The 19168-nt window shown below is 40.4% G+C and overlaps 1 protein-coding gene across 4 annotated transcripts in view; it reads left to right on the top strand.

The window, feature by feature from the left end:
* The window catches only part of gulp1a (GULP PTB domain containing engulfment adaptor 1a), an 81600-nt gene that overhangs the window by 20276 nt on the left and 42156 nt on the right, over positions 1-19168 (top strand). For 2 of the 4 annotated variants that reach the window (XM_008293105.1, XM_008293110.1), the window contains exon 2: positions 12735-12820. The exons of the other annotated variants lie outside the window; for them this stretch is intronic. The gene's annotated coding sequence lies outside the window, so the exon portion shown is untranslated. The remainder of the gene's footprint in view (positions 1-12734; positions 12821-19168) is intronic. 4 annotated transcript variants of the gene reach the window in all.

The raw sequence follows: 19168 nt of genomic DNA, 5'->3' as shown, positions 1-19168 counted from the left end.
TTTTCACTTTGACTTAGATGCTCTTGAGGGCATTATTCAGCCCCACAGGGAGTTTGAGCACTGTGCAAGATCTGAGGAATCCTGACCTCTGAGTTGAACCACTAAATCAAGATGAGCTGGAAGAAGTCTGAAGATGTGTTTCGCTTGCTTAGTTACCCTCAAGGCCATTTCCTGTCACAGCTCCTCTGTACACTGACAGAGAAGGATAGCCCCTTGGCAGATTGTTTTGGCCAGTGGCCCATACATGCATTGAACTTCAAAGTTGGCATGAGATCTGTCTTTCTTTGTGTGAGTGGAATCCACTCCAGTGAAGTGCAGTTCATGAGTCTAACATGCAAGGCTGTGCAGACATATACAGACTCCAATAATATAAATAAAGTTATCTCACCTGCAAGTTCAGTATAAGTAACCATTACCGTATTTATCATCCTCACTCAAATTAAGAAAAGGACTCAGATGTTGTAGTAAAATAAAAAAAAGGAACTGCTGTTGGGTGTGCAAATGAGAAAGAACTCCTCAGCGTACGATTCAAATTTGTTCTATCACAGGAGCCACAAGTGCATGGCCAAGGAAAAATTAATGGCAGAAAAGTGTACAATACAGACGAGCTCTGTGTAGCAGAAGTGTCTGCTAATGACACTTCACAGCCTTTAATGTCCCCCAAATGGAATAAGATAATTGAAGCCATAAATATGCAATTAAAGTCTTTTTATATTTTAAATAATTTAGTGTATATTATATTTTGCAAAAAATCTAAAAAAAAAAAAAAAAAAAAGGAGCCTATTTAATGCTGATTTTTTAAATTTTGCCACATAACCACCAAAAGAGTTTTTTATTCGGATCTCAAAGTTGCTATGCAGATACCACCACAACGACCGAGTATTCTGATATTTGGGTCCAGACCTACTGTGTTGGTCGATGCATTGCATTCGCCCTCCGCCTCGGTCGCCGCCATGCTTCTTGCTCCATGTGCATTAGATGAAAACAACAGCACTGCGCGTTTCACTCAAATTTTATCGCGATATTTCAATTTAATGTTATCCCCTAACATTACACCGTTATTACCGTGCACTGTATAATATGGCCCACCCTAAGAGCTTCACTGTAAGGATGTGCACAGATGAATTTGTAAATAAAATCGCCAACTTGCATTACTTTCCCACTGCCCCGCTTCTGTTGTGTCAACATTGTAAGCTCTTTCCTTCTAGTAACCAAAATTGCAATACTGCCATAACACCTCTCTTGTGAAAATCAAATGTTTTACTGAGTTAAAATGTTCATATGGATGCTGGAAGATGCATCATGAGCAAAAATAACTCATGAATGCCATGACCGATCATTTCCACCTTCAAACTACAGTTCAGACTTTGAGGTTTCATAGGTAACTTACCAAAGCAGCCAATCCTGTCACCTTGCAGGGTGGGGCTTTGTGTATCATCATTGTTCTTCAGAGTCAGTATCCGGTTCAGATATATGTGGATGAATTACTTCAATATTACCATCGTGTAGAGTAAAGTAGTTCTATAATGTTTGAGCAGAGTTGTTGATGAGCTGGTGTGCTTTAGCTGCAGCGAGTGGAGGAGGGTGGGTGACGAAAGAGGAACAGCTGAAGAGGGACTTCAACGTCTTCTTTTGCTCCACTTCTAGGTTTCCTAATAAAGTTGCTAACATTTGAAACCGTCCCATCTTTACAGCGGCACACTTGTACGATACCCTGTACTTGTTTGCAGAGTGGACTGTATAGATAACGAACACTGATGATTCCTCGTCGCGGTGGCTTCAGCCTATCATCTAGCATGTTCTTGTCAAATTCAAAATCAAAACTGAAGTCAGCTGTCAACACATCACAGCTGCTGCGATGCTTACAAAGGTCAACAGATTGAAAAGGTCACTTTTCCCGGAATAGATTCAGAAACATTCGGAATAGAAAGCGCTGCTGCTGCTGAGTTTAACCTCGAGCCCAAGCGGTAAGTGTAAATGCAAGTCTTGTGAAGGTGTTAAAAATGCAGCTTACCCTCTCGGTGACACTGCGCTGATTCAACTCACTGAAGAATATTTTTCACTGAATCGAGGCGAAGGGCCTCATTTTCGATTTCTTGAAGAGGAAATAATGAATACGAATATTTGTGTTTTAGGGGTTTCTGCTTCAGCGGCTGTCACCCACCTCAGAATGTGACACTTTTCATCGAGAACTTTCTCAAAGTCGGCTCCTGTTAGCAGACTAATATAAGTCTTCACACAATAATCACCAGCTGAGAATTTCCACGTTTTGATGACTGATCAAATCTTCCGCTTTTTCACTGTACAAGTCTGGAATCATTAAGGCAACAGTTATTCAACGAACTCGCCTCTCCTGGGCTTTCTGGTCCATATTATGCTTTTTTTTTTTTTTAATGTTACTTTTCAACAAACCTTTAAAGAAACAAATATGAAACACATTTGAGTGGCTGGGAGTTTGCAGAGGAGTGCTGTGAAGGAGTGTTCTTGAGTTGAGATGAGAGGATTTTCAGGGTGCTCGCTGCATAGTCAGGAAACAGGGATGGACAGAGCGGAACCCCTGTGGTGCCGGATTGGCAACTGGGCCCCAGGAGACGTGTGGGGAAAGATTCAGACTTTCAAAAAAAAAAAACGGCAGTCTAACAGCAGCCTGAGTGTGCCATTTTCAGTTCATTTAGTACAAAATGATGTGGTAACTTACGGGCAGCAGTTTGTAATGTGGCCGACTCTCTCCTGTGGTGGAATTAACATATTATTATGCCTCCTCTTATTGCTGTGGCCCACGGGCAGGTGCAGATGTAAAATACAGTGCTTTTCAAAAGTACGAATTCACTGAGAGAACTACTTTTTTTTTTTTTTTTTTAATGTAGCATTTTCAAACAAAACTTTAAACTTTAAGCCTGATAGGCATTATCTGCTTGTCAGTGTTCATTTTGGGCCAACGCCAGTGTTTCATTGCAGAGCCTCGGCAATACCGCTGCTGATGATGCTGATATTACTGAGCATCTCTAGTCAAACAAGCATAAATAAATCAATAAATAGAACAAAAAGCAGCTCCACCAAATTTGACATAACCCTCTGAACACTCCTGCACAGAAGATGTACGAGGTCTGAGCCATGTCTGAAACGCCTGTGAGGTTTACTCCAGAGCAAGGCCACGGGGGCTTTTTGGACAATAAGTTGAGTTTTGTAATTGATTCTAAAACTACCTGAAAGTCAATGCAATGATCTGGTGTCGTCAGATGTAAAAAAAAAAAAACTTCAAACTGTGGCCATGACTTTCTGAACCTGGTCTAGTAATTTGCCCTACAGGAGATGATGTTCTCACAGTCCGTGCTGTGAATAGGCATTTTCTAGGCTCAACTACATTTAAGGCCTTGCTTGGTACCTAGATGGACAATTAAATCAAGGGTATGGATTTCTTTAGCCCTATAATTGGACTGGCTTTTCTTTTTCACATCATCTCTCAGCTTGGCATTGTGTCCATGTTAGCGGATTTCAGCCCGGTTGGGGAGGTTATTGTGTCCTAACCAATCAGCAGTGACTTGTGTAGGTGTCATTTTCAGGTGGTAGGAAGTGGTGCTTTGTGGTCTTGGCAGCGAGGAGCAATCAGTGTTGCTTGTGTGGATCTAAGAAATATGCCAATGTCAGAGGAATTTCTGCGGGTTAGCCTGTATTGCGGAGTCAATCCATGCTGCATCATTAGTGTAGAATTAGTTTCTTTGTTGTTGTTGTCGTCACAAAATTTGATGAATGTGATTGTTTTTCTGACTAACAGGTGTCAATGTGCACACTAGGGGCAATTTAAATTGCTCTAAAAATAACAGAGAAAGACTCCAACTGTTAACCATTGGGATATTTAAAGATTTTTTTTGGCCTTTTGCCTTTATTTGATAGGAAAGTCCAGAGAGAGACAGGAAAGTGGGGGACAAGAATGGGGAAAGGACCTGCAGGAAAGAGGCATGAGCGGGACTCGAACCCATGACCTCTGCATCAGGAACTATAGCCCCTATACATGGGACACCAGCTCAACCAGTTGAGCCTTCGTGGCGCACCAACCATTGGGATGTTTAGTATATCTGATGACAGTAGACGGTCATGGCCAAAAATACTTGGTACAGCTCCAAGCATTTTTATCTTTGATGGAAAACGTTCTCCTCCTTATAGCTACAGCTCTTTCTCTAAATCAGGCACTCGAGGAAAAAAAAGCGAGCACTGCAACAGAGAGGCTACAAAAACAGCAGGGTGGGAGTTGAGATACCGTACACCTGTCAGTTCAGGAGGTCATTAATTTAGAAAGACGATAAAAGCTAGACCTTGACGATGGCGACATAAAAGGACGACATTGCTGTGCGGTGATACAATCACAAGTGTTAAAATTATGCAGCAGCCACTCAATCAAATCAGTGGGCGAGGCAGTTTTCTTTATAACGTACATTTTAAACACGGGCAAGTCACACAAAAGAGAACAGAAGAATCTGCATAAGGCACATATTGAGTCTTTGGTTCCAAACCGGATTTGTATATAAATCCTGAGGCGGTTGGGTTTTTTTAAAATCTAACTATTTTAACAAAAGCTAAGAAACACATGACAACAACATGCAACAGTAAGCTAAATAAATAAAATAAAATATGAACAAAATGAAATCAAATCTAAACTTAATATAATGACAGACCAGATGTTCAGTTTGTGTGTAGCTACAGTGCAGGAATAGGTTAGAAGTTGCCCCAAACAAAAAACAAAAATATAAAGTTTTTAATTCAGATTTGAAGGTGGCTACAGCTGAGGCATTTGGAGCTCATACATGTGCAGCACTGTAGCTAAAAGCAGCTTCATCCTGTTTTGGTTGTAGCTCAAAACACTACGAGCCAATTGGTTAAAGGCCCTTCACAAACCAGCAAGCAAAACATGCACAGGCATGGGTTTAGGCATGATTGCATTTGTTCTGATGCATGACGTGACTAGGGCTGACATGGATTTCCCCACTGGCCAATCAAAAGCCATTGAGCTGTGAGACAGGTTTCCCCCCATGATTAACTATTTTTCAGTTTCCCTCTTGTCCATATAAATAACCAAAGGGAGAAAACTGGCACAGTGACGCCAGTGTTGTGCTTTGATTTTTCTGTTGTTTCATCAGTGGAAAATTCAACTGATTTCACCAAGAAACTCAATGAAGAAAGTGTTTCAGGTTGGATTATACGACAAATCAGAATTTTAACTGTAAGCTTTGTGTTACTGTCACTGACAATTGAAACAGCTTAGGATTATATCTGCGTTACATAAGCTTGATTAAGTAAATTAATGTAGTTTTTTTCCCACAAACTGTCACTGACACACAGAAACCATGCACCAGTCTCTACTTACCTGCCAGATACACAAAAAGGAAAGCTAATTTTAGTATATGCTGTTTTTACATCAGAACTACTGTGACTAAAGGGTCTTGTTTGTTAGTTTGACTCGCATAGGTAGCTGCTTGAGCAAGTGACACGGCGACGAAGGGAGAAGAGATCTGTTTAGCTTTGAGTGTAACGCTCTGCCGGGGGTGTTTGTTGTCTGTCGAAAGCCTGAAACCACATGAGAAAACAGTGGAATTCACTTCCACACTTAGAGGTAAAAATGTTTATTGTGCATGGTTAGGTTGGCTCAGCAGAGCCAGAGATGTGGAGTGCTTCTATATTTATTCCAAATCAGGGGACGTGTGCTGGTAATGTTTTATCAATAATACAAATCCCCCTGGTTGCATTTGCTCGCCAGCCAACGGTCTCGCTGTGCGCACATGGGAGGAGAAGCTGATTAATTCTTCTTTGGTCGTGTGAAAATACAGTTCAGCCTAGCTTGACTAAGGTTGACATGGAATATCAGTTAGTGTTTTAACTGGGTCAGGTTGTGCATTAAAGCAGCTGTAGGTTCTTTTTCTTCTGAGGCACACCGAAACAGATGCAGGAGGGTTTTCTCTCCTGTGTGTGTGTGTGTGTGCTGCTGGAAAGCTTTCAAATTATGCAACGTCTGGTAAATGATATAGTAGTAAACAATGAATGCATCTTTTACATTTCCCAGCTTTTTAATACAATTATTCAGACCTCATTTATATACTCAGCTCAGTTTTCCTGACTCTCTGCTCTTACCAAAATGACAACAATACAACACTAGCTTCTACAATATAAATCTTAAAGATTTTGCCATATTTCTGGGGAACAAATAACAATTAGACTAAGAAAATATAATCACTTTACACCACAGCACTGTGACAGAAACATATGGCCGTCCACAGACCACATATGGGAGACGGGTTCATCTCACCCATGAGTGCATGTATAGACCCAAGAACATCTGGGTGCGTTGATGTTGCTTTGCTCTGTATGTCTAAAGGACTTTTAGTTTATATGTGTGCGTTATAAGCAGATGTTTAATTTCACATAATTACACATGACAATGGCTGAGTGAGTGTCATGATTTTGTCCATTTAGTACGGCAGCTGTTTAGGAGTTTCCGATCATTTCATGGATTGTGCCCGGTCTCTGAAACAATGTAGTAGTCATATTGTCTGTGCACTTTTAGAACTTCTTGTTGGTTTCAGGGGTGGGTCAAGTCTTAAGCCCGTTTCAAACATGCACTGCTTTCCGTTACGCTAGGTGAGTCCGTTGCCTTCATGTCTAAATGAGCATCCTACTCGTGTCTTCATTAAAGTCGTGACAACAATCTGAGCAGCTGGGGCTTAGTAATATTTCATCGCTTTCAGCACAGTACAAGTCTGAACTGCATGTCGTCACATTAACATTTCCCGTTGACTTTTCTCTACATTTTTACATCTGTTACAAGCTAAAGGTTCCATAAAAACAGAACGACTAAGATGACAACCGCTCAGATTAATGAGGCTCATCAATAATGCTTGCAATCCAGGATTTGACAAAACCTGGAGCTGAATTTTAAATTGTTGCCTCCAGCTGTTTGTAAGAGTCTCTCCTCTGAGTTTATTACACACCTGCTGCATCAGGCAGCTGCAGGAACCATATTGCGTGTCGCTGCAAGTGAGTCGGCCGCAGTTGTGCACGTCACAAGAATTGCAGCTCCATTTGTTAAGTTTTTTTTTTTTTATAAATTATCCCCAACATGGAAACAGAATCAATCAAAATCAAACAGCAAGTCCCTTCGTTTTCATCACTTCAGACAGGTGAGCTGTCTCACAAAGAGTCACAGTTTATACGCTGAAGCATCATTCAATATCCGTCCTCAGGCTGATTCCTGAGCTCCATCACAGCTGTCAGATTATCATCACACATGGACAGAATTTTCAGTGTTTAGGAAATCATAAGTAAACAAGGCAAGTTATGTGTTTGGTCTGATAAGCTGCTGTTAGTTTAGTCTTTTGTTTATTAGTGCATTACTGTGTACACTGTTGTCCATGAAGTTGGAATAACATTTGTTTCCCCCTTTTTCTCATGAATTGATTGTGACAAATATCTTGAAAGATAAAGTGTACATCTTCTCAAAACTTTATTGATGTCACAACATACACACAATACATATCGCAGTAAAAATTAAACCACAATAAACTTTTGCAAACTGTGTTTTCAGGCTTAAACTAAATTGGGGGTATTGAACAATAGGATAAAGGGTTTTGTTTCAATGTTTTACTCTTGGTCGATTTAACAGGAAACACATATTCGAGGGGATTTTATGCAAAAGAATGTCCAATATTGCTCTTTCAAATGTCATTAATATTGAATATGGCCACACCTGACATGGATCAGTGCATTAAGACATCGTGGCATACTGTCCATAAGCTTGTTGGTGGTGTCGATGGGCAGGACGTCCCACTCTTTGGCCAGAAATGGTTTCCTCTTGGTAATTGGGACTCAGTGTGTGATCATTGCACCTGGTCAGAAGTGATTACTGATGTGTATAAATAGAAATAAAAAGCGGAATGTGTGTAAAAACAAAAATTATTCCAACTTTATGGGAAACAGTGTATCACACATCACTTCATGTACTACCCACATATGACATATATCACATGTGCACCTCTTATCGTTATTGCCGTGGATATGTTTGAATAAAGGAGTGAGTAGTGATAGTGTAAAAGTGACTTATGTCTGCATTTCTAACAGACTGATACAGCCAGCAATGCCAAGTAAGAAACAGCCATGAGTAGAACACCACCACTATAATGTCCATATAGTAGCTGTAATTAAACTTTCTCTTGTCACACCATCTTCAGCAGGTACAATTTACCATGTATAGTTACGTTTTTTCTGAGCATTTTAAGGTCTTCTCATCCATGTTTCCCCTGTTCAAAACCTGCAAATTACTAGTCGTGGAATGAATTCGAGTAAAGCTTTTCCTATTAAACTGATAGGAGTTGTTGTCATTTGTTTTCACTGAGGTTTCTGCCTCTAAGATAGTGGTACAGTCGAACGAGGGATATCTGATTGGATCACCACTTCTGTTGCTTTTTTCCTCTTGGATTTCATACAGCTGCATGCAGTAGAGTCACCTTGTCCCCAGATCGCAGCTATAAAACTAGTAAATAAAATGCCATAACCAAAATGAATGGTGGACTAAGTCAATAAAAATAAGATGTTAGAAAAGTGACTCACCATTACCAGGATTATCATTAATCAATAGTCAAAGTTTTAAAGTTAGAATTACAATTCTAATACAAGATTCCAGAAGTGTGACTCATGATATAATTTATTTTTTATTGTGGTGTTATTCAAAGCACTCTTTCCCCCTTTTGTCATTTAATGCTCCGAAAGTGCTAATGTACCATGAAAGATGAGCTATTTCAAAAAGCCTACAAGTCACACATTCTCTGTTTTTTTTTTGAGCAACCTGTTTTCTCAAATGTTTCAACAGAGCTGATGCATTTCGTCTGTCTGCAGTTTCTGTTCGTGTAGGTCAGAGCACCCCAGGTTTTAAGACGTACATGCTAGATTGTACCTTCTGTATAAAAAACAGCCTGACATCTGCCCAGTGCAGGCAGAGTTGTGCCCCTCAGGAAGTACGATGGGTCAGAGCCAGTCTAGTGCTATCTGTATGTTCCCTGTCTCTTATCTACCACTTCCAGCATGTTAGGTACTGGATCTCTGCTACTCCCACATGATGGTGTTTTGCTATCAGGGAGCCAGAGTCCAGAGGGCAGAAAAAGGGTTCAGCGTCTCGAGAAAACTTTTCTTTTTTTTTAAAAAGAGGATTATTATATGGTAGCTTTATTGAGGGTGCTGTCTGTCACGACCTCAACACATCCTCTAAACCTGCTTTGTTCACTGATCCCGCCGTCTACCGCTCCTGCCTGGGCTTTGGGCGATATGAAAAGACGACTGGAGTATTTGATTGGACTTGTTTCATTACTTCACTGGTGACATTACTTGTTAGATTGATTTACTCTTCAGGATTTACTGTGTTCATGTGTGACCTGAGATTGAGATCATAATTTTTTACAATGACTAGTGCTTTTTTTTTTTTTTGAATTACAACTACAAAGAATAGACCAGAGCAGCCTGGGGAGTCTGCAGTTTTTAAAATTCCTTTGAGAGCTTTTTGCCTTGGATATGTTGAGCTGGGGGTTGCAAGGTGGCTCGGTGGTTTGCACTGTCGCCTCGCAGCTAGAAGGTTGCTGGTTCGCGTCCCGGTGAGGACGCCCGGGGTCTTTTTGTGTGGAGTTTGCATGTTCTCCTCGTGCAGTACGGGTTCTCCGGCTTCCTCCCACACAGTCCAAAAACATGTTGAGGTTAATTGGTGATTCTAAATTGTCCGTAGGTGTGAATGTGAGTGTGCTTGGTTGTCTGTCTCTAAGTGTAGCCCTGTGATAGACTGGTGACCTGTCCAGGGTGTCCCCTGCCTTCATCCTGAGTCAGCTGGGATAGACTCCATCCCCCTGCAACCCTAGTGAGGATTAAGCGGTGTATTGATCAGCGGTCCCCAGACTTTTTTGCACCACGGACCAGCAAGAAATTTTTCTACGGACCGGTCATTGCACACATAAAGAAATGTAAGTTTCATAAAGAAATGAAATTACTTACTTTTTCTTCTGTCTCAGCATCGAGTCTCTGCCACTTTCCTAAGAAGCTCTCCTGAGACATTTGCTTTTTTTATTCATTTCGGCGGTGGTTAGTCTGACAGCTTCGTTTAACGGCCAAAAACTAACAGAGAAACAAACACAGACGGAAGTGACGGGAAGACAAGCTCGTCATTTTTCTAAATAAAACACCCTGCAGACTCCGCTGGAAATCAAAATAAACCAATAAAATGTTTTATTCTTTCTGTGCGGCCCGGTACCAAATGACCCACGGCCGGGTACTGGTCCATGGCCCAGAGGTTGGGGACTGCTGGTATAGATAATGGATGGATGGATGTTGAGCTGGGTTCACACTTTGGGCCCGTGAATCCCTTTAAGTCATATTTAATGTTGAGTTGTACAAACACATTTGACTTGACTTGGAATTCTACATCAAGGCTCGTTTCTTCAACTTTGTTTTGGAGTCAACTTTTTTGCCGAGCTGTCAAAAGTTGCTTAAGAGGATTAATCCCTCATTTGGAACAAGCAACCCTCCTCTGTCTTTAGGCCTCCGAGGCTCTTGTTGTCAGTGTGTTTTAATGATTGGGTGACTGGCTTATGAGGAGGAACAGGTTATATTAATTTCAACTGAGTGGTGATGTGATCTTCTGCCTTATTGCTTCACATTTTGCTTTACGTGTTTTTCCAACGTGCACTGGAGCCAATCGTCGTTGTTGTTGCTTCGGATGTTATACAGAAAAGGTTAATCACCTGCTCAATAGATGTTGGTCTAAATATTTACTTCAATCCAAATATACCGCTTCCAATTTGAATAATGCCGCTGATAACATCTGTCTTCCTAATAAGATTCTGCTGTCTGCTATGTAAAACCACGCTTCTGAAACAGAAACTTATTGCTTGAGGGGAGAAAGAAATGACAGTTGTTTATTTTTCTATTGCCCTCCATTATTCATTATAAAATATAGCGTTACTTGCCGAAAGGCACAAACTTCTGACAGTGAGAGAAATGCTGAAGAAAATCCATTTTACGTTATTTCTCAGCTGGAGATGGATGGGAGAAATTTGATCACGCCACCTTTGGTTTTACTTAAGTGGAAATATGAAGAAGGAGAGGATTTAATTTTGAGAGAGTAATAAAAGAAGGTTCAGTCTTTTAGCTTTGAAATAAAAAGAGAACACCTTCACTTTCTTCACCTTGTCTAAGCAGTTGTTGGGACTAATGCTGGACAAGTACAGCTTCTCAGTGTAAAGTTTGTTTGTGTTTCTAGATGCAGATGCCACATTTCTGCTGATGTATTTCACTTGGGTGCTATTTTACCAGCGCAAGGACCATGAACCTGCAGGGCTAAGCAATACAGACTATGACTAAATACTAGAAATCACAGTGAATACGACACACTGGCAAACTTATTATTTGTGGTGTTTGTCGCCAGAAATGCATCGCATGCTCATTTTCAACTTCCAAAACTTATATGTGCACCTTCAGCAGTATATATCAACAGAATCTTGCCCACAGAAGTTACCCCCCGTCTCAAATTAATGCAACACCTTCAGCACTCTCTCTGCCCTTTACGTCTATCTCTGAATGTCATTTCCAACAAATTCCTCAGGCGCTTTCATGATAACTATGCAATACTACAGGGCAACACATAATAGAAAACTTTGGCCCTCATTTATCAAGTGTCCAGACAGCTCACTTTAATCTTGAGCGTGTCCTTTCTTAAAGCACTCATTTGAACTCAAACATGCGCCGATATCGTGCTGAAAAGGGCCAAAGTGTGGTGATGGTTTGATCGGATCTTCTCCGTTCTACTATGGAATGTTAAAGACGGACCCACTGGAAAGATTGAAGGTCTAATAATGTGGGATTCTGGTGAACAGGCTCAGCTGAGTTATGATTTTTGATTTCAGATTTTCCCAAAGAAGCACATCATTGATTTGTTCTTTCTTTCTTTTGTTTTTGTTTTTTCTTTTCAACATTGCATTTTTGAGAGTGATTGATCAGTCCGTTTGTTTGCTTTCTGTAAACCATTAATAAACACTGACAGCTTACAAATCACGGCAGCTGACACCGCGCTATAAATTTAATAGTTTATACCAACACAAATACTTTATAGTATTGGACATGAGGCCGAGCTCATGGTTGCTCGAATGCCAACATTTTTCATACATGAAAAGCGCCGAGCCAGCGCCTATGTCGTCCAACGCGAGCATTATATTTCCGATTAAATATATTTGTCGATCGTATCTGTGAGATTTATTGCACTTCTTCAGCTGTTTTCTTTGGGGTCCCTAACTTTCTTTTGTACTTCTACTCTGTGATACTGTACATTTTAGGCTTTCTATAAGGCTGTTGGCAGGATAGGCTGGCTGGGTGTGTGTTGCCTTATAAGTTTAAGCTTTACTTGTCAGTCTAAGAGGTTGATATAGGTGAAAAATATCTGTAGCACCAGGACCTCGTAAACACAGTCAAACCCAGCCGCAGCCTTAATTGCAAGAGAAACACATGCTTGTTACTTTCAGTCTGCAAATTAACTTTCTCACAGCGAATGAAATGAATAAGTAATGTTTAGGCCGATAAATAACCATCGATTTTTTGGGGGGAAAATTGCTTAATGTAATTGCTACAGAGAGCACACTGGCAAAAGGGCTCGCTAATTTCTCAAAGCTTGATTCTTCACTGTTTTTTTTCTTCTTCTTGTCTCTTTCTGCCTACAGAAGATGCAGCACTAATGAGCACCCATCAGCCTTTAGATGAGTGAGACACAACAACAAAACCTGAACATCAACAGTCCACAGTAACAGTAAGACACCTCATCAGCTATCTTAAGAGCCGTCTTTGAAGATTTAATTATATATCATTATCATTATATAGTTTCAAATCCCCCTCAGCCAAGATCCTGCTAATGCACATGCTTTTTTTGTTTTGTTCAGAACAGTGAATGTCTCTGTGATTGTGGGAGTAAAAGACAGCAGATAGCATATGGTAGCAATCACACATACAGCTCTGACACATTATTCAGCTGTGTATTTTCTTGTCAGGGTTCCTTTGCTTTGTGATAAACGTAGACAGGAATGAGGTGACATTATGATGCCATGCTGTTTATCTTCTTAGAAAACGCATTTATGCTTGGCAGTGACATTTCTGCTTTCTCCTTTTTAAGAGGATCTTTCAAATTCCTACAGTTCTGGTAAATATCACAGCATAAAAATCCACGTTTATGCCGTTTTTTTTCAAATACCCAAGGTCAGTCCTTGCCAATGTTTTTTTTCTAAACCATTAAAGCTCTTGGCTCCACTCCCTGCAACCTGCCACACACATGGCATATGCCACATGGGAAATATAGTACATTAGTGAAAATCAGTTGAGTAAGATGGTATGTTCTCAATCAAAAAGTTGTCAGCTGTTTTATTTTTATTGCTGTGCAGATTTGCAGGTACATATGTAACTTAAAATGAACAATTACATTACAATAAAAAAAATAGAAACAAGCAGTTTTCATCAGTTGTAAATTTCCTGGATGCTCGATTGGATTGGGATCTGGGGAATTTGTGGGCTCACAGGCTCTTTGTCATGTTCCTCGAGCCACTTCTGTGCAGCTTTTGCGGTGTGGCATTGTGCTGCTTGGGATGTCCGCTAGCATTGGGGAGTTCTGTTGCCATGGCATGATGGGCTTGGTCTGCAGCAATGCTTATGTGGTGTCAAAGTAACAGCTATAACATTACCAGAATTTCCCAGCAGAACATTGCATTGTTACGAGATGATTAATGGTAAACATTCATTGTCAGCAGTGATTTAAGTGTGGCGGCTCGGTTTAAGTAACTAAGGTGGGAATAGTCATTGTGTCTGAATGGTAGCTGTGTTAAAGCACATGTATAGAACTTGTGTATAGACTAATGTGTAAGCCCACTGACTGTGTGGCATGTATAATATAATAATATGATTCCATTTTTGCACAAACATCTACATTTATTTGGCATTTGTGGGATTCTCTAGAGATCTGTGATGAAATGATGAAGTAACTGTGTACTGAGAAAAAAGACCGGCACACCATAGACCCCTTTACAGCCAGTCTTCCTTCCTTTCTGTGGCTCTGTTCACACAGCACAGGGGTTTACTTTTGTCTGATAGACAGTCCAAACTAGCGCTGTGTGTCTTTTTCAATTTATGGCATGATTTTACAGAAGCAGTCAGGATGGAGAGTGATAAAGAGGCAGAGAAAGCCTGCTATAAAGTTGACTGTATACTTGAGGCTTTGATGTTTTCTTTCATTTAGAATGACAGTGTTGTAGAAAATATGATCAGAGTTTTTTTTTTTTTTTTTTAGGGGGCTAGACTCTGTAGCAACACCTTGCTTACCATTTAAAAGAGGACAGTTTGTATGGTTACAGGAGAGCTTCTTTCATGCAAGTCCCATTTAAGCCTCTGTGGATCTTTTTGCTTGTAGTGAGTGATTTATTTTCTCCTGCACATTCTTGTACATTTGGAGTGTCTGTGAGGGGAAAAACATGACCTGAAAAAAATCTTTGATAATAAAGTAGAGCTTGCCAGACTCTTGAATGTGGCGACTACATTTAAAACAGTTGCTGACAGTAAAATATGGCCTTGTATAAATGACTTGGGCCGGATTTTATGTCGAAGCTGGGCAACGTCTTATCATGCAGAAACAGGGGTGTAGATTAGAAGTAAATTATTGAGGTAGATTTGGACCATAAATGAGCCACTGAAAGCCTTCTCTAAGATTTACGAGTGTGTCAGACCAGTTTAAAAAGCATTTGAATGCCCTATGAAACATGTAATGGCTACCTGCTATCATCCATTACATGATATTGTTTTCTAGCTGACTGCTACAAAGCATGCTTTTCAGTAAAATTCACTTGTTTACAGCTTGAAATGTTTGTTCATGTAAAAGAGCATTGAAGTGTCTGAAAGTGGTGAACTGTAGAGAAATTAGAGAAAAAAAATGTTAGCTAGTTTTGGATTTGAGAAGGTAGAGGGTTTACAGTGCCGATAAAAAAGCATTCACCTCCCTTTAGTTTGTCTTTTTCTAGAAGAATTGACAAAAAGGGCTCTTGCATGTGAAAGTGGAAAAAGTTTTCTATAAAGTAATATTGATTCATTATTAATACCCCACTTCTCCGCGGTTGTATCGTGGAAGCGGTGGATGAAGCAGGTCATTCCAGACTTCCCTCCCCCTAAGTAACACTTTCCAGTTCTTCCTGGGGGATCCTGAGGCGTTCCCAGGCCAGACAAGATATATAATCCCTTCGTTGAGTTCTGGGTCTACCCCGGGGTCTCCTCCTAGGCGGACATGGTTGGAAACCCTCCAAAGGGAGTCTCCCTGGAGGCATCCAAATCAGATGTCCAGACCACCTCAGCTGGCTCCTTTCGACATGAAGACGTGACAGCTCTACTCCGAGCTCCCTCTGGATGTCCGAGCTTCTCTACAAGGCCGGCCACCCTGCCGCTTGTACCTGCGATCTCGTTCTTTAGGTGACGAGCCAGAGCTCGTGACCATAGGTGAGGGATGGGATGTAGATGCACTAGTAAATCGAGAGCTTTGCCTTGCGGATCAGCTCTCTCTTCACCACAACGGTCCGCCTGTCCATCTCACAGTCCATTTTCCCATCACTCATGAACAAGATTCCAAGATACTTAAACTCCTTCACTTGGGGAAACAACTCCCACAGGTTTTCGACTGCTGACTCGCATCCCTTCCCACTCAGCTGCAAACTCCTCCAGTACATACTGAAGGTTACAGTCTGATTAAGCCAGCGGTACCACATCATCCGTCCCCAAAACCTGACACCCTCCTCACCCCGGCTGTGCCTTGAGATCCTGTACATGAACACCACAAACAGGATAATTAAAGACAGAAAATGCATAAAATGAATGCATAAGTATTCGCCCCCTTTCAAAGTGACTCACCTAATTTAACACAGGTGCAGCCAGTTGGTGCTGGAAGTCACACAAATTCACAACCCCATCAAGTATTAAGTCAACAAGTCAAAGTAAGTCAAATTATATTGACCATAATTCAGTGTTAAAAAGCAGTGAAGAGGAAAAACTTTCAGCGGGGTGGCTATAGGCGCTGTACTTGTTGCTGACTGGGGTGCAGCACAAGCATTAATTCATCATTGCTTTAGATGACGGCCCCTGACAGATCTGTACAATCTTTATCCAAACATTTTGGAGAAGCTGCCATGGCCCTCCGGATATTCTGTGCTTGGTCAGCTGTTTCTTTTCCCAGGAATTCACATTCACACTCCAGTCATGAACTAGCCTCTTCCATCAGAACGAAAACTTGCTCTGACACTAATGATCAGCCCTGCACTGAAATCTGTTATCCATTATTCTATAACATGTAGCTTTCCTGTGTTGACTGCTGATAGTAAGTAAACATATTTTATATTAAAATTGAAAAAGAATAATAAAAAAACAACAACAACTTAAAAATGTGTCCACTAGTGCCTCCAAAGCTGACTAATTTACCCCAAACACAGCATAAATAGGCATGTAAAAACACAGTTTGTGGCTTCATGTATTGCAAATATTTAGCTTGGGTTAGCAGGCATGGTCAGAGAACACAGGTTTGGTTTTGTACACAGGCAAACTGGGAGTAAATTTAACAACAAGACTGTGGTGAGAAGTCCTCAGGAAGCTGTACACAAGCACTGTAGGAGTTTTTGTAGGTCTTTTTTTCAATTTGATGTCACAAAAATAATGAGGCTAGTCCTTTTGTACGTATCACAGCATTAAAAACAAAACTGCTTGTCATGAAATTGTACTTTAGTCGTTGTATATTTGTTGATACATCTTTGAAAATGTCAGGAAATAGTTTCAATTTACTGTAATTGCCAAGCTTGATTAAGGTGTGGCTTTGCAGTCAGGAGTCTTATTAGGCCAGGGATTCTTTGGAAATGGAAGTCTGACCACTAAAAGAAGCTTTTTTGAAATGAGATGAGATGGGATTTCCTTGTTTGTCTGCACTTTTTCTGAACATTGTGGTTTTTCTCTTAATTTTGTGACTTATCTTAGTAAGATTTTGGAAGCAGATTCTATTTACCCTAATCATATAACTAACTCTTTATTCAAAACACGTGACTCTACCATCAGGCTTCCCAAAGGGATAAACATGTCAGAGGAAGCCCAGGCAGAAACATATTTTATATCCACCATTCAAAAGAATATGCCTCCCTCCCTGATCCGTCAAATCCTGGGAACCATCTTAAAGATTATCTGAAGTGCTGCTCTGTAAATGTGATCAGGACTATTCAGATTGCCGCTCATCGTGCTATAAACTTCGTTGGCCCTGCACTCTCAAAGGTGAAGCTCCCATAATTGCATTTTTAGATCCAACTGACACTATTTTTAGCCTCACTGCACAGCTTTCAGCACAGTTCATATGGAAAGTAAGACTGAAAAGAACTGTGTAATTCCAAACATGAAATAAAAATAAAGAAAATGTTCCAAATAAGTTTAACAATCAATGAAGAAATACTTGTTTTGGGTAATATTCCATAGCTGATGAAAGCAACATTGCACTACTGGTTCGGTTTACACATAATCATAAGTGGATGTCACATTTAGCATTTGACCATCGTATAACTACACCGACGTTTTTCTTCCTTCTTAAGATACACTTGGTTAAGGACAAAATGGTTTGGTTTAATACAGAAGACGTCCACTGTGGTCTGAGACACATCTCTTCTATTTGGCTTTAATTAAAACTACCATCTTTTCCTTACCTTAAAGTGTTTTCTTGGCTAAATCTAACCACAGATTGAACTCTTAACATGAACCCCTGGGTTCTGGTTGTGATGCTGGTCTTGGAGCTGTCCACTTTGCACACCTGCCATCAAACCCAGCCACCTCCTGCCAACTCTGATGCAGCTCATAAACCTTCACTTCAAAGCACAATCTTGCCTCGGAGCATAATCCAGCCAGTGATTATGTATAGGAACATAATTTTTAAGAAACAGGATGGGAGAGGGAGTATATCCAGCTGCCATTTGGTAGACATCGTACACACAGAGCCTGATGCAGTGCATTTTTGTAATAAGTACCATAAAACTGAGTTATGCCTGAAAACAAGTGAGTCTACCATCAGTTCTTACACAGACATCCCATAGGTATAAACATGCCAGAGTCAGAACAGGCAGAAACATATTTCATATGCACCATTCAAACGATATGTCACCCTTCAAATCTGTGGAACCATCTTAAGGATCCACTTAAGCAGTGCTCTTTGAATTTTTGCAGACTCACATTTCCTGTGGGGGGGAGTGTCATTCCCACCAGGGAAGATGCAGTCGCAAGATATTTAAATTAAAAATTGTAGTCCCTCTTTCTAACCTCCTGATCTTAGGCTGTTTTCATCTTTGATTTTCTCTTCAGCTTCTCTCTTAACCCCCTTGTCTGATGTCGTCCTTTTAACCAGTTTGTAAACTAGCTATCCATTTTCATTTTTAACGGCGTGTATTTACATGTGTTTGCATGCACTTTTTGTTTATTATTTTGTTTTGACCTGTGTTTGCCCTGTCCTGCCTGATATTTTACCTGTTTTATGTTCTACCTGTCAAAGCTTTTTGTGAATTGTGTTCTTAAAGGTGCTATACAACTAATATTCTCATTATTACAACCTGAGTTTACCCCTAGTGTATGCACAGCAGAATGCCTCTGGTACTCCATCAGGAAACACCATTTAAGACCACTGCTCTTGTTTGCCCATGGAATTACATCAGCATGTCTCAAGTATTATGTTTTGGCTTTCGAAGTCTTAATCTCAAGAGCAACAAGTTGCATCAAATATGTTGGTAACGCAGCATGAAAGTGCTCATTTTCTCCTCCATATCTTTCCAAGCTTAAAAAAGCAGATACTTTTTTTTTTTTTTTAAGTTGTGATGTGTCAGAGTTCTTCTGTCTAAACCGTCTAGTTGGGTTCATTGAGGATGATTGTGGACAGAATGATGTATTTCTGCACCACCATAATCCTGCACTAATTCTTTAAACACAAATTATAGTGTATGTCAGCTGCACTCTCCACCACACAGCATGGCTTTAATCCATAACTGTCTCTATTATTTTAACATTTTCCTTAACTGATACTTGACCACATTAACACTTCATCCCTTTAGTTTGAATCCATTGG

Source organism: Stegastes partitus, unplaced genomic scaffold, assembly GCF_000690725.1.
Source record: "Stegastes partitus isolate 25-593 unplaced genomic scaffold, Stegastes_partitus-1.0.2 Scaffold858, whole genome shotgun sequence".
Taxonomy (NCBI): Eukaryota; Metazoa; Chordata; class Actinopteri; family Pomacentridae; genus Stegastes; species Stegastes partitus.
Note: the sequence above shows the minus strand (reverse complement) of the source record. Positions and strands in the feature narration are given on the sequence as shown.